Source organism: Nicotiana tabacum, chromosome 4 (assembly GCF_000715075.1).
Source record: "Nicotiana tabacum cultivar K326 chromosome 4, ASM71507v2, whole genome shotgun sequence".
Lineage (NCBI taxonomy): Eukaryota > Viridiplantae > Streptophyta > Magnoliopsida > Solanales > Solanaceae > Nicotiana > Nicotiana tabacum.
In genome coordinates this window covers 133,580,319-133,594,574 of record NC_134083.1, presented here as the reverse complement: position 1 = coordinate 133,594,574, position 14,256 = coordinate 133,580,319, and the positions used below count along the sequence as shown (strand labels likewise).

The following is a 14,256-nucleotide window of genomic DNA, read 5'->3' as shown; positions in this document are numbered from 1 at the left end:
CGAGTAGGGTGGTTGTGGCCTATAAAATCGAGGATTGCCTTTTTAAGGTCTTACAATTTCGAGGTTTAGTAATTCGATCATGTCGATTTTTTGGACGGCAGTCCCCGACTATAGGGTAAATTATTTGAACTTTAGTTGTAATCGACCCTTAAGCTAGTTTCCATAATAGATCATAAGTATGAAATTGTAAAGTATAAATTTCTCTAAGGCATGGAACGTATGGTAAGGAAAAATACTTCTTTCAATAGATTATACATGCGTACATGTTTTTCCATTAGGGCTCGAGTAATCTGCATTGACACGGTTCATTTGACCGTTTGGTCCTTTACAAAATTTGCTTATCGAGACCCTGTCGACACGAAGTATTTTCCTTGTAACTATCCGAGGGTGATGCCCCTCAGTATTTGAGGTTGATTGTAAATGAGCCTCGGATACTGTTGAATTGCTCTAAGTTAGCACGAATAATGGTTGCCTCGTTAAAAACCTCGTCGGAAAATACCTATTTGGGACAAAAATTGGTCTAAAGGAAAAAGAGTGCAACACGTGCTTTCAGACCTAAGGACTTTGTGTTTGAAGAATCCTTTGGTGTCTTCGATTAAACACCTGCAAATGGTTAGTATAAAATATAAACGGAAATGGAGAAGGTCATACCTTAGCAGTAATATAGTTTGAGGAGTAATATGTTCCAATTGTTTGGTAATTGTTCGCCGTTCATCTTGCCAAGTTTGTAGGATCCCTATCCGATGATATCGAGGACCTGATACGGTCCCTCCCAGTTCAGAGTTTTCCTTCATTTAAGTCTCGAGTATTGAGGGTAACCTTCCTCAGAACCAAGTCCCCGATTTTAAAGTGTCGAAGATTGGCTCTTCGATTGTAGTATCTTTCGATCCGTTGTTTCTGTGTGGCCATTCGAACAAGGGCGTCTTCCCATTTTTCATCTAGTACTTCAAGGCTTGTATTCATAGCCTCGTGATTTGACTCTTCCATTACATATCAAAATTTGACGCTAGGTTCCCCGACTTCAACCAGGATCAGAGCTTCGGCATATATTAAAGAGAACGGTGTTTCCCCCGTACTAGATTTTGACGTTGTTCGATACGCCCAAAGGACTTTTGGCAATATTTCTCTCCATTCTCCATTAGCGTCGTCCAATCTTTTCTTTAGATTTTGAATGATGGTCTTGTTTGTCGATTCGGCCAATCCGTTCCCACTAAGATGATATGGCATCGACATGATCCTTTTTATTTTTTGATCTTCGAGAAACTTTGTCACTTTGCTGCCAACGAATTGCTTTCCATTGTCGCATACGATCTCGGCAGGCATCCCGAATCGGCATATACTGTGGTCCCATATGAAGTCTATGACTTCTTTCTCTCTAATTTTCTCGAAAGCCTGTGCTTCGACCCACTTAAAGAAATAGTCAGTCATAAACAAAATAAATTTAGCTTTACTTGGGACCGATGGTAGAGGGCCGACGATATCCATTCCCCATTTCATGGATAGCCATAGGGATAAGACTAAGTGGAGTTGCTCTCCGGGTTGGTGAATCATCGGCGCATACCTTTGACATTTGTCGCACTTTCGAACAAACTCTTTTGTTTCTTTTTCTATATCGGCCCAATAATATCCTGCTCTGATGACTTTGTAAATCAATGATTAGGCACCAGAATGATTTCCGCAGGTGCCCTCGTGGATTTCTCGTAGGACGTAGTTGGTATCTCTTGGTCCCAAACATATTGCCAATGGTCCATCGAACATCCTTCTATATAGTATTCCATCTTCGGCCAATGTGAATCATGTGGACTTCGTACGTAGAGTCCTCAATTCCTTAGGATCCGATGGAAGCTTTCTGTTCTTTTGGTACTCGATATATTTATTCCTCCAGTCCCAGGTCAGACTTGTGGAGTTGATTTCAGCATGGACTTCTTCGATTACTGACCTTGAAAGTTGTACGACAGTCCCCGAGCTAATCTCATCGTTTTCGACTGATGACCCCAAATTTGCGACGGCATCATACCTCTGCATTCGATCTTCTCGAACCTCGAAGGTTCTGTTGACTTGGTTTACCACAAGCAGGGAGTCACATTTGGCCTCGATGACCTCTGCTCCCAAACCTTTAGCTAGTTAATACAATCATGGCCTCATAATCATCCTCATTGTTAGTTAACTTGGAAGTTTTGATAGCTTGTCTAATTGTATTACCTGTGGGCGGCTTCAAAACGATGCCTAGCCCGGACCCCTTCACGTTCGAAGCGCCGTTTGTGAAGAGGGTCCACACCCCCGATGATGTACACGACTTTAATAATAGTTCCTTTTCGACCTCGGGTACGAGGGTTGGCATAAAGTCGGACACGAAGTCCGCTAAGATTTGAGACTAGATGGTCGTTCGGGGTCGATATTCGATATCGTACCCACAGATCTCGACAGCCCATTTGGCCAATCGGCCCGAAAGTTCGGGCTTATGCAAAATATTGCGAAGGGGATAAGTAGTCACCACACAGATCGACTGACACTGAAAATATAGTTTTAATTTCCTAGAGGCGCTTATTAGAGCAAGCGCTAATTTTTCTAAATGTGGGTACCGGGTCTCGGCCTCTCCTAAAGTTTGACTAACATAGTAAATAGAAAATTGCGTACCTTGATCTTCTCGAACTAGCACCCCACTTACTGCTATTTTTGAGACTTCTAAGTACAAGTAGAGTTGATCATCCTTTTTCGGAGTATGAATCAGTGGCGGGCTCGAGAGGTACCTCTTTAATTCTTCCAATGCTTGTTGGCATTTCGGGGTCCATGCAAAATTGTTCTTCTTTTTGAGCAGTGAGAAGAACCTGTGACTTCTATCTGAAGACCTCAAGATGAATCGGCCTAGGGCGGCTATGCACCCTGTTAATCTTTCTACGACCTTAATATTGTTCATGACTATGATGTATTTTATTGCCTTGATCTTATCGGGGTTGATTTTGATCCCCCTATTTGACACCATAAAGCCGAGGAACTTGCCCGAGCCGACTCCGAATGCACATTTCTCCGGGTTGAGTTTCATGTTGTATTTCCTTAGTATATCGAAGTTCTCCTGCAAATGTGTCAAATGGTGCTCTGCTCGCAGGGACTTAACTAGCATATCGTCAATATAAACCTCCATTGATTTAGCTATTTGTTTTTCAAACATTCGATTTACTAAGCATTGATAAGTGACACCAACATTTTTTAGTCCAAAACGGCATTACATTATAACAATAGGTGTCTTACTTAGTGATGAACGAAGTCTTTTCCTGATCCTCTGGGTTCATTTGTATTTGATTGTACCCGGAGTAGGCATCGAGAAAACTAAGGATATCGTGGCCGGATGTGGCATCGATCATGCGATCGATATTCCGCAAAGAAAAAGAGTATTTAGGACATGCTTTGTTTAAATCTTTATAGTCTACGCACATTCTAAGTTTATTTCCCTTTTTAGGGACTACGACTACGTTTGCTAACCATTCGGGATATTTTACCTCCCGAATGGATCTTATTTTGAGAAGTTTGGCTACCTCGTCCTTGATGAATGCATGTTTTTCATCGGACTGGGGCTTTCTCTTTTGTTTTATCGGGCGGAACTTCGGATCCAAGCTCAGTCGATGTGTAGTGATCTCCGGCGGGATCCCTATCATATCTAGGTGGGACCAAGTAAAACAATCCATACTATTGATAATAAATTTAATGAGTTTTTCCCTGAGCTCGGGGGTTAACCCCGTACCCAGGTATATCTTTCGATCGGGTAGGTTCTCGATTAGTATGACTTGCTCCAGCTCTTCGAATGTCGATTTGGTGGCGTCGGAATCCTCGAAAATTATGAAGGATTGAGGGATCCAGTAGTCATCGTCCTCGTCTGTTCCCTGCTTCTCTGACTGAATCGAGGCCGGTGGCTGTGGTTGCTATTTAGCTTCCTGTTTTCCTTTGGACTTTGATCCCTTTGTTAACGAAAGCGTCGATACCGGTATTACTTCGTCGACCGCGAACATCTCTTTGGCAGCATGTTGTTCCCCATACACCATGCTTACTCCATATGGTGTTGGGAACTTCAGTATTTGGTGAAGGGTTAAGGGGACTGCCCCCATGTTGTGAATCCAGGGTCTTCCGAGCAATACGTTGTATCTCATATCTCCCTCGATCACATGGAACTTTGTTTCTTGAATAGTTCCGGCTATATTTACTAGTAGGATGATTTCACCTTTAGTTGTATCACTCGCCATGTTGAAGCCATTGAAAGTCTGAGCTGCGGGTACAATATGATGTTGTAGGCCGAGCTGCTCCACGACCCTTGATCGAATAATGTTGGCCGAGCTTCCTGGATCAATCAAAACACATTTAACCTGAATTTTATTCATACGAATGGAGATTACCAAAGCATCATTGTGGGGTTGGGGATCCTTTTTTGCTTCCTCATCATTGAATGAAAAAGTTCCTTCTAGCATATAGTCTCGAGTCCGTTTTTCCCTGGTGATAGATACTTTAGTGCATTTGAACACGGGCCCTTGTGGAATATCGACCCCACCAACGATCATGTGAATCACGTGATGTGGTTCTTCCTCCTCGTTTTTCCTATTTGCATCCCTGTCTGTGAAATGGATTTTTGCTCGGTCGCTTAAGAATATTCGAAGGTGACCCTCGTTGAATAGGCGGGCCACCTTCTCTCTTAGTTGTCTGTAGTCTTCGGTTCTATAAACATGTGTACCATGGTATTTGCATATTTTATTGGGGTTTCTTTGGGATGGATGAGTTTGTAGGGGTCTGGGCCATCTAGTATCTTTGATTCTCCCAATGGCTGTCACAATACCTGATGCGTCGATGCTGAAGTTGTATTCTGATAATCGTGGTGCTTCTGTGGGATCAGCATGTTTATCGAAGCCACTTTTGCTCATGAGACCTCGAGAGTTTTGTCCTCGATCGTTCCTTCGATCATTTCGAATGGGATTGCGTCCTGGGCCGATGTTTCTACGATCTGCATTGTATGGTTGATACCGATCTCTGTTCGACCGGGGTTCTCTATCGATATCCTTTTGAGTTCTGCCGACGGGCCTGCTTGGATAAACTAAATCGGAAGGGGTCCCCAATTGATCATCTTCGACCCTGATCTTTGACTGGTACCGATTACGTATATCGGCCTAAGTTACCGCTAGATATTCAATTAAATTCTGTTTTAGTTGTCGTGATGCCACTGAACTTCGTTCGTTCGGACCTTGAGTAAAGGCTCGAACAGCCCAATCATCTATAACCGGTGGTAGTTCCATGCATTCCAACTGGAACCGAGATACGAATTCCCTCAACATTTTGTTGTCTTTTTGTTTCACCTTGAAAAGGTCTGTCTTCCTAGTCGCAACCTTTATTGCTCTGGCATGTGCCTTTACGAAGGATTCTGCAAGCATGACGAAGGCATCGATGGAATTAGGCAGCAAATTATGGTACCATATCATTGCTCCTTTCGACAAGGTCTCTCCAAATTTTTTTAGTAGAACATATTCAATCTCGTCGTCTTCCAAGTTATTCCCTTTTATTGCGCATGTATAAGAAGTGACATGCTCATTAGGGTCAGTGGTCCCATTGTACTTAGGAATTTCTGGCATTCGGAATTTCTTCGGAATGGGTTTCGGAGCCGCACTTGGAAGGAACGACTTCTGTACGAATTTCTTTGAATCCATACCCTTTAGAATCAGCGGAGTTCCCGGTATTTGGTCAACCCTGGAGTTTTATGTCTCTACTTTCTTGTCGTTTGCCTCGAATTTTTTTTCTCACGATTCAATTTATTTAGTGAGCTCCTCGAGCATTTTCATAATGGCTGGGTCAGTCCCCAATTCATTGGCGTTCGACCTTTCCGGCACAGGCTCGGTCCTGTGGACGACTTCTGGTTCGATCCTACTTGGTGTTCGGTGCTGATTTTGTAGTTGTGCTATAGAGGCTTGTTGAGCCTATAACATTTTGAATATCAATTGGAGGCTAACTCCACCATCTTCTTCGCCTTGCATACCTCGACCACCTGATCGAACTTCCCTGTGTACGCTACCTTCGGTATCAATGCCCAAACTTGCATTTAGGGCGACATGTGAACTAACATCGATGAGATTTACAATTAGTGCTCCCTCGAGGTCAGCTTGAGGCACCTCGATCCCTGGGGCAGCTATATTTTCATTTTCCCCGTGAAATCCGAGGTCGTCACCATGTGTAGGCGCTGCTTGTGAGTTTGACATGTTTATCCTCAAAACAAAGATTCTTACGCGAATAAGTGTAAAGCTGTGTGTGTTATTGAAATCAGTATTAAACAATCACTATTATCCTTGGCCCCACTATGGGCGCCAAACTGTTTACCCTTAAAATTGGATAACAATTAAATTTATGATGTGGTTCTATGGACACGTGATTTCACTTAATACCAATTGGTTTATGCCACTTATGCCACTGGGAGGTGCAGATGTTGTCTTGGGCATACAGTGGCTTATAAAAGTAGGATACATCAAGTGGAATTTCAGGCAGCAGAAAATGGAATTCCAAATTGGGGAAAAAAAGATATCAGTGAAGGGTAGTCAACCAAGAGAGACTAAGATGGTGACTAACCAAAAAATGCAGAAGGTTCTCATTAAGTATGCTCAATTAAGCATGATGTTCACAACATTTGTGCATCCCAGTCACCAACAGAGCACCATGCAGACCATCAATATACAGTCACAACAATTGGAACTTCATGATGACTTGCAGGCACTACTAAACACCTACTCTTCTCTTTTTGAGGTCCCTACTGCCTTACCTCCTCACAAAGATCATAATCACAGGATAGTCTTGAAAGAAGGAACATCTCCAATCAATGTCAGACCTTATAGATACCCTGCCAGCCAAAAGGATAAAACAAAGAGAATGATCGATGAAATGTTGAGCTCTAGGATTATTAGACCAAGTGTAAGCCCCTACTCTTCACCTATTGAGATGGTTAAAAAGAAATATGGCAGCTGGAGACTTTGCATCGATTATCAACAATTGAATAATTACAATGTCAAGGACAAATTTTCAATACTAGTTATAGAGAAGTTACTGGATGAATTAGGGGGGTCCAAATACTTCTTTAAGTTGGATCTTAGATCTGGCTATCACTAGATAAGAATGGCTAAAAATGACATAGAAAAGGCATCATTTAGAGCACACCATGTCCACTATGCATTTTGTGGTCATGCCCTTTGGTTTAACCAATGGCCCCTCTACATTTAAAAGTATGATGAACAAGATATTCCAACCACATCTGAGGAAATTCATATTAGTCTTATTTGATGATATCCGCATCTATAACACCACTTGGTCTGAGCACTTACTACACTTGGAGCAGACTTTCAAAATCCTACAGGAGAATGTTTTGTTTGTGAAGCTAAGTAAATGTACCTTTGGGAAGACTGCAGTAGATTACCTAGGCCACATCATTACTCAAGAAGGCTTCACTGTTAATCCTAGCAAAACTAAAGCTATGAGAGATTGGCCAACACCTAAAACTGTCAAAGAACTCACGAGATTCTTGGGACTCACTGGATATTACAAGAGATTTGTTAAAGGGTATGTAGTCCTAGCTAGACCGCTAACCAACTTATTGAGAAAATATAAGTTTGACTGGTCACATGAGGCTACTGAAGCATTTGAAGGACTGAAGCTAGTTATGACTTTCACTCATGTGCTGGCCCTTCCAGACTTCACAAAGGAGTTTGTAATTGATATAGATATGTGTGGGCATGGGATTGGAGCTATATTGACGCAATTTGAAAATTCTATAGCTTATATGAGCAAGGTACTAAGTTCTAAACGTACAACACTCTCCGTATATGAGAAAGAAATGTTGGTCATTGTGATAACTATTGATAAGCGGAAACCTTACCTCATTGGAAGGCACGTTGTAATCAAAACAAATCATCAACCTCTAAAGTACTTGTTGGAACAAAGAATATCCTCTCCTAGTCAGCAAAAGTGGGTGGCAAAGCTGATAGGCTATGACTATACTATACTGTATAAAATGGGGAGGAAAATATAGGAGTCTAGTAGCTGGGGCTCAGTTATTAACTGTGGCTTAGTTATTAACTCTATCAACTGTCACTTATGATTTTCTGGATAAAGTTAAAGCTTCTTATAACAATGATGCTCACCTGAAGTTAGTGATCACTCAGTTGGAAGAACAACCATTATCTTATCTGGTATACATGTTGAGAGGTGGGGTCTTGTATAGGAAGGGCACAATTATTGTGGGTGTTGACATTACTCTTAGGTAAGACATTCTAAAAAATTTCCATGACAGTGCTATGGGGGCCTCTCTAGCATGGCTGCCACCTTACATAGGATCAACTAATTCTATTAATGGAGGAAGAGGAAATTTATGTGTTTGGATATGTCAAACAGTGTGACACTTGTCAGAAGTGCAAGGGGGAGAATGTGAACTACCCAGGTTTGCTGCAACCACTCCCTATTCCAGAGAAAATTTGGCAGGATATCAGCTTAGATTTTATAGAAGGTCTCCCTAAGTCTCATAATAAATCAGCGATTTTAGTGGTTGTTGATATGTTGAGTAAGTATGCTCATTTCATAAGCTTGGTGCACCCTTACACTGCCTCATTAGTAGCACAACTCTTTCTAAACAACATCTATAAATTGCATGGGTTGCCACAGACCTTTGTTAGTGACACATATGTCACCTTTTTGAGCAAGTTCTGGCAAGCCCTATTTGAAGCTCAAGGGGTTCAACTTCACCATTCTTCAGCTTACCATCCTCAGTCTAATGGTCAAACTGATGCAATGAACAAGTGTGTAAAATGCTACCTTAGGTGTATGTGCAATGTCATACTTAAGGAATGGGTACAATGGCTTTCCCTTGCTGAGTGATGGTACAACACCACTTTTCATTCTTCCATTAAGATGACGTTTGAAGTGGTATATGCTCAAAAACCACCCATTCGTATACCTTATGTGGCACATAGCTCACTAGTTGAGGAGGTCAACAGAAGTTTGCAGGCCAGAGAGAGCAATATCAGGCTTCTTAAACACCACTTGCAATTGGCTCAATCCAGGATGAAGGAACAAGCTAACAAGAAAAGATCTCCCAGGTCATTGAAGAAGGAGACATGGTGTTTGTCAAATTGCACCCGTATAGACAGCTTTCATTAAAGGGGCACTCGTATCACAAGTTGAGCCCCAAGTATTTTGGGTCATTAAAGGTGCTAAAGAAGGTTGGGATAGTAGCCTACTAACTAGAATTGTCAGTGCATGCCAAGATCCACAGTACGTTTCATGTATCATAGCTGAAACAACACATTGGTGACAAGCCTACAGTTCCAGATTTACCTATGGCTTTATCATCTCATGGTCATATTGTTCTAGAGTCTGAAGCCATAGTGGACTCTAGGAAATTACAAAAGGGTCCGAGGGTGCTCACACAAGTCCTAGTGAAATGGTTTGACTGTCCCATTGAAGACAATACGTGGTTGGATGTTCACACATTTATACAGCAATTTCCAGACATTATCCTTGAGGGCAAGGACTCTTGAAGGGGGAGGGGGGAGGAATTGTTACATGCTAATTGTAATATGGGACCTAAGTGTATAAAAGAAAAGATGAGGGGACCTGTTAGTCATTAAGGACAAAAGAGTTAGTTAGTTGGTTAGAAGGAATAAAAGTTGTTGGAAGTTAGTTAACGGTGGTTAGAGAATTAGCTGAATATAATATCCTTTCATATGTAATTGGGATTTATTGATTTGATTCTTATGAAATAATATCAATCTCTCTCTCTCGGTCTCTCGATTCTTCTTAATTGCTATATTGTTCAGGAGTAATTCTTCAATTCTACTCCTTAGGTTTGCAGTTTGGGGGTTCTTCATTGAACACATTACAGTTTCTTTATTTTATGATTTCATTTTTGATAGAGCACAGAATAGCGGCTAATATTACATGTTGAGTGGGTGCACTCAGGGGCGGATTCTCATTGAGGGGTATGAGTTCAAGCGCACCCATATACTCCTTAGACTATTTATATAACTGCTTTCTTTCTAGTAATAAATTGGGGAGCACTTAGGTGCAGTGTGTGCACTATTTCAAGCTAGGTTAGGGGTTACATGTATCTTTTTATTTTCTTTTTTCCTTCCTTTATTTTCTTTCTTGGCCCATTCGTATTGTGAAATTTCATATAAGTATTTTCGATGAAATTATGGATATATTTCTTTTTATGATACATATACAACTTCCAATCGTTCGATTCTCCATGTCTTGGCTCTAGTGTTGTCTCTTTAGATTGCCCAATAGTACTGGCAAAATAAGCTTTAATTTCCGCAGAAAGCTTCTATCAAAAGCAAGTCTTTTTCTTTGACGATTTTTGAATTTAACTTAAAATTATTCTGACTGAGTAAAAGCTATGAAAACACAATTAAGGAATTGAAATTTTTTCTCCAAGGCTTGGGAAGAGAGAAAAATTTATAATAATATTTGATAATAGTGAGGAATAATCAACAACATAAGAAACATTTTAGCAATTATCTGTAAGTAACACACTTAATCTAATCCAAACTTTTGGTTTAGACAATACTCCTAATATAATTAAGACACTTAATCTAATTCAAATTTCGATTACTACTGCCTCTTCCGTACAATGCACTTTATCTATTTTCAACTTTTTGCTTTGATTTATAAATTGGGTTAGGTTATTTTTTGATCGTTTTAAAGATTGTTGAAAATAATTGCACTTTGTTATATGGAGAAAGCAGGGGTGAAGCTTTCTTGACTTTAAATATGTTCTCCTTTGTTTTCTTACTAGGTGGTTGAGAAAGTATTCATCCATTGGATTGCTTCTTAGCCCGCTGGACCTTATTCACTGTTGCACTAGTGTGCTTCTTTTCAACGAGGAACCACTATCAACTATACTAATGTTTTTTAATAATTCAATTTTATTCAATTTTTTATATAATAAAAAAGTCTTTTTTTCCTTTTCCTCGTAGGATGATGTTTTCTTATCATACTAGAACACAAATGAGCTTTGCATTATCTCACCCAATTTGCAAACAATTCCATTCTTGCACCGTCACTGACAATGGACTACAATGCCGATATCAGCGACAATTGAACCACAATGTCGATACCGGCGATACAAAATACTGATAAGACCTCAAGATTAGATAAAGGGAAAAGGTTTCACAAGGCTATGAAACAATCTTCGCGTAATTTGAAGAAGTTATTTACCAAGACGTTGGATTACTCCTATGTCAAATCCAAGACTAAGCCTCCTAAGGTTCCCCTTGATGTTGTTCATCGGGCAACATTCTTGCTACCCGTCCTTGATTCCTTTGGCGATAATATTTATCTCAAGCATTTCGAGAAGATACAAGATTTAGATTTTCTTATACATGAGATAAAAATCTTGTATGACAGTAATGATCTTGGAGGAAACATGCCACTCAAATTATAGCAAACATGAAAATGCAACCTGTTAATTCACGCTTGGTTGCTTCTTATTAATTAGAAGCACCCACGGACCTTATGGATCATTTGGTGTCTGAGTATGACAATCCAGGTCTTGCTTTGCATTACAGATGAATGTTGAGGGAGCGCATTTGACATCAGGTTATTGCAAGATATGTGTTGAAGTCTGAGAATCTGAAAAAGATTGTTGACTACACGCAAATCCTAGAATTTGATGTCGGTACAGACACTATAACGATTTTTAAGAAGCTTATGACCAGCCACAAGTCTACAGTTGTTAAATTCCTCTTCGAAAATTATGACAGGATCGTCATCGAATGTAATGCAAAGCTTTTGGAATCTGTTAGAAGATATTTTATTTAATAAATCAAATTCTGTTGTGATGTCATGTTGTGTCACCTCAAAGGATAATTTAAGGATTTTTATAAATCTTTTCAGAGATTCTAGCAAGAACATTTAGCTAGATGCATTTCACGTGTTTATGCTTTTTGTAGCCAGTAAAAATAAACCTTCTGACATTGTCAGTATACTCATGGCTAGTAAAAACAAAGCTTATGTATTTCTTTTCAAGCTTCAGGGTTGATAAAGAAGATGAACCATTCGAGGCCGATAAAGCTCAAATTGTGAAACAAAATGCTAAATTTGAAGCCAAAGGACCTTCTTTCTTGGGTAACTGCATAAATTCCTGCTGCAGCTACTGCTTCAAGAGAACTGTATAAGACATCAATGCTCGCTCTAGACAACTTGTATAATTTTCCAAAACTACAAGGAGGAATAATAAAATCTTAATGACGAGACCAACCACCTGCTCTGGATGACCGCAAAAGCTTTAGTATACAGGTGATTGTTTTATGAATTATACAAAATGAACATCTTGTTTCTTTAAAAAAGTCAGTTGTAAGAATTTGTTTCATGGCTTTTGAATTTCCACAAAGCAATTATTGTACTGAATTATTTTGACGCGTTGGATCCAACATTGACAAAGCTCTTCAATTTTCTAAAAGATGCTCCCCGATTGTCCCTTTAGTTCTATAGCATCATCTCTAAAGAAGCCTTTTGACGTTAGTTATGATAGATAGAGATTTTAGTGAGAAATGTAAAGAACACAATAATTGTAACGATCCGACCGATCATTTTGCTTGTGAGATCCCCGCTCTCCTAATTAAGACTCTCCGTATGTACTTTTATTATTTTATGACTTGCGGGGATGGTTGGTTTAGGTTTGGAAGGGTTCGAGTTTAAATCGGAACACTTAGTTCCTTAAGAGTGGCCTAATGTGGCCAAGTTTGACCTGAGTCAATATTTTGAGTAAACGACCCCGGAACCTGAAACCGGGATTTAAAGGTTCCAATAGGTTCATATGATTATTTCAGACTTGGACGTATGTTCAGATCGGGGTTCGGGTAACCCGGGAGCGTTGCGGCGCTTAATGTGGAAAGTTAGTTCATTGAAAATTTTCTAGTTCTTTAAATTTGGTTTGGAGTAGACTTTGGTATTATCGAGGTCCGTTTGAGATTCCGAGCCTGAGAATAGTTTCGTATGGTGATTTATGACTTGTACGCAAAATTTGGTGTCATTCAGAGTAGTCTAAGTATGATTCGACGCGTTCAGAGCTAATTGAAAACTTTAAAATTCATAAGTTGATTCAAGTTGGTTTTGAGGTACGATTCTTTTTTTTCGATGTTGTTTTACGTATTTTGAGAGTTTGAGCAGGTCTATATTATGTTTATGGATTTGTTGGTGCGATTGGTCGGAGTCCCGTGTGGCTCGGTTGAATTTCGGACCACCCGGAGCTAAGTCTGAAAATCTGATAATGTTGGTTCTGGTTTCCTTCTTCGCGAACGCGGAGGTGGAGTCGCGTTCGCGGAGAAGGAATTGGGGACTGTGCATTTTCTCCCTTCGCGTTCGCGAAGGTTTGGGACAGGTAGCCTTCGCGTAGAACAAAGGGCCTTGGGGGGGAGGGGAAGGTCAATCGCGTTTGCTCTTCGTGTTCGCAAAGAACTGACCGCATTCGCGAAGCTGAGACTGGGCAAGCCTTAACGATCATGAGACTGACCTCGCATTCGCGAAGAAGGGCTTCACTGCTTGGGCCAGTTACGCCTTCGCGATCGCGAGACTTCTTTCGCGATCGCGAAGAAGAAATCACTAGGCAGACTTGGTTTTTATTACATGACTTATCCTCTTTTTTCTCATTTTTCACTTGGTCTTGGGCGATTGAGAGAGCATTTTGTGGGGGATTTTCATCAACATCAAGAGGTAAGTGATCCTTATCAATACTTAAGTTAAATACACGAATTGTGGGTAGATTAAACATGAAATTAAGGGAAAAATTGTGAGATTTTGTTGGAATCTAGGGTTTGGTAAAAATAAGATTTGACCACAAAATTAATTATGTAATTGGGAATAAATTATATATTTGGGTTCGTGAGGTTATGGGTAACATTTATATTCGAAGATTTTTTGAATCCGGGCATGTGGGCCCGGGCGTGAATTTTAGGAATCTTCAAAATTGGGATGGATAATTACTCTAATAGGTAAATCATGAACTTTTGAGCATATATTTATTAATTTATACGACTTTTGGTTAGTTTTGGAGTCATCGACGTCGTTTGAGGAGTTCTAGTGAGGTTGAAGAGCCGGATTGAGGACTTGGAACCAAGGTAAGTCTCTTGCCTAATCTTATAAGAGAGAATTTATCCCCTTAGGTGTATTAATTATTGTGTACTATTTGTTGTGGGGAGCTAAGTATGCACGAGATGATGAGAGTCCGTATGTAACTATATTCATGAT

General features: G+C 40.2%; 1 pseudogene; it reads left to right on the top strand.

Annotated features, from left to right (window-relative positions):
* The first annotated feature begins 10,635 nt into the window (after positions 1-10,635).
* On the top strand, positions 10,636-12,185 carry LOC142180127 (putative MO25-like protein At5g47540; annotated as a pseudogene).
* Positions 12,186-14,256: the final 2,071 nt, after the last annotated feature.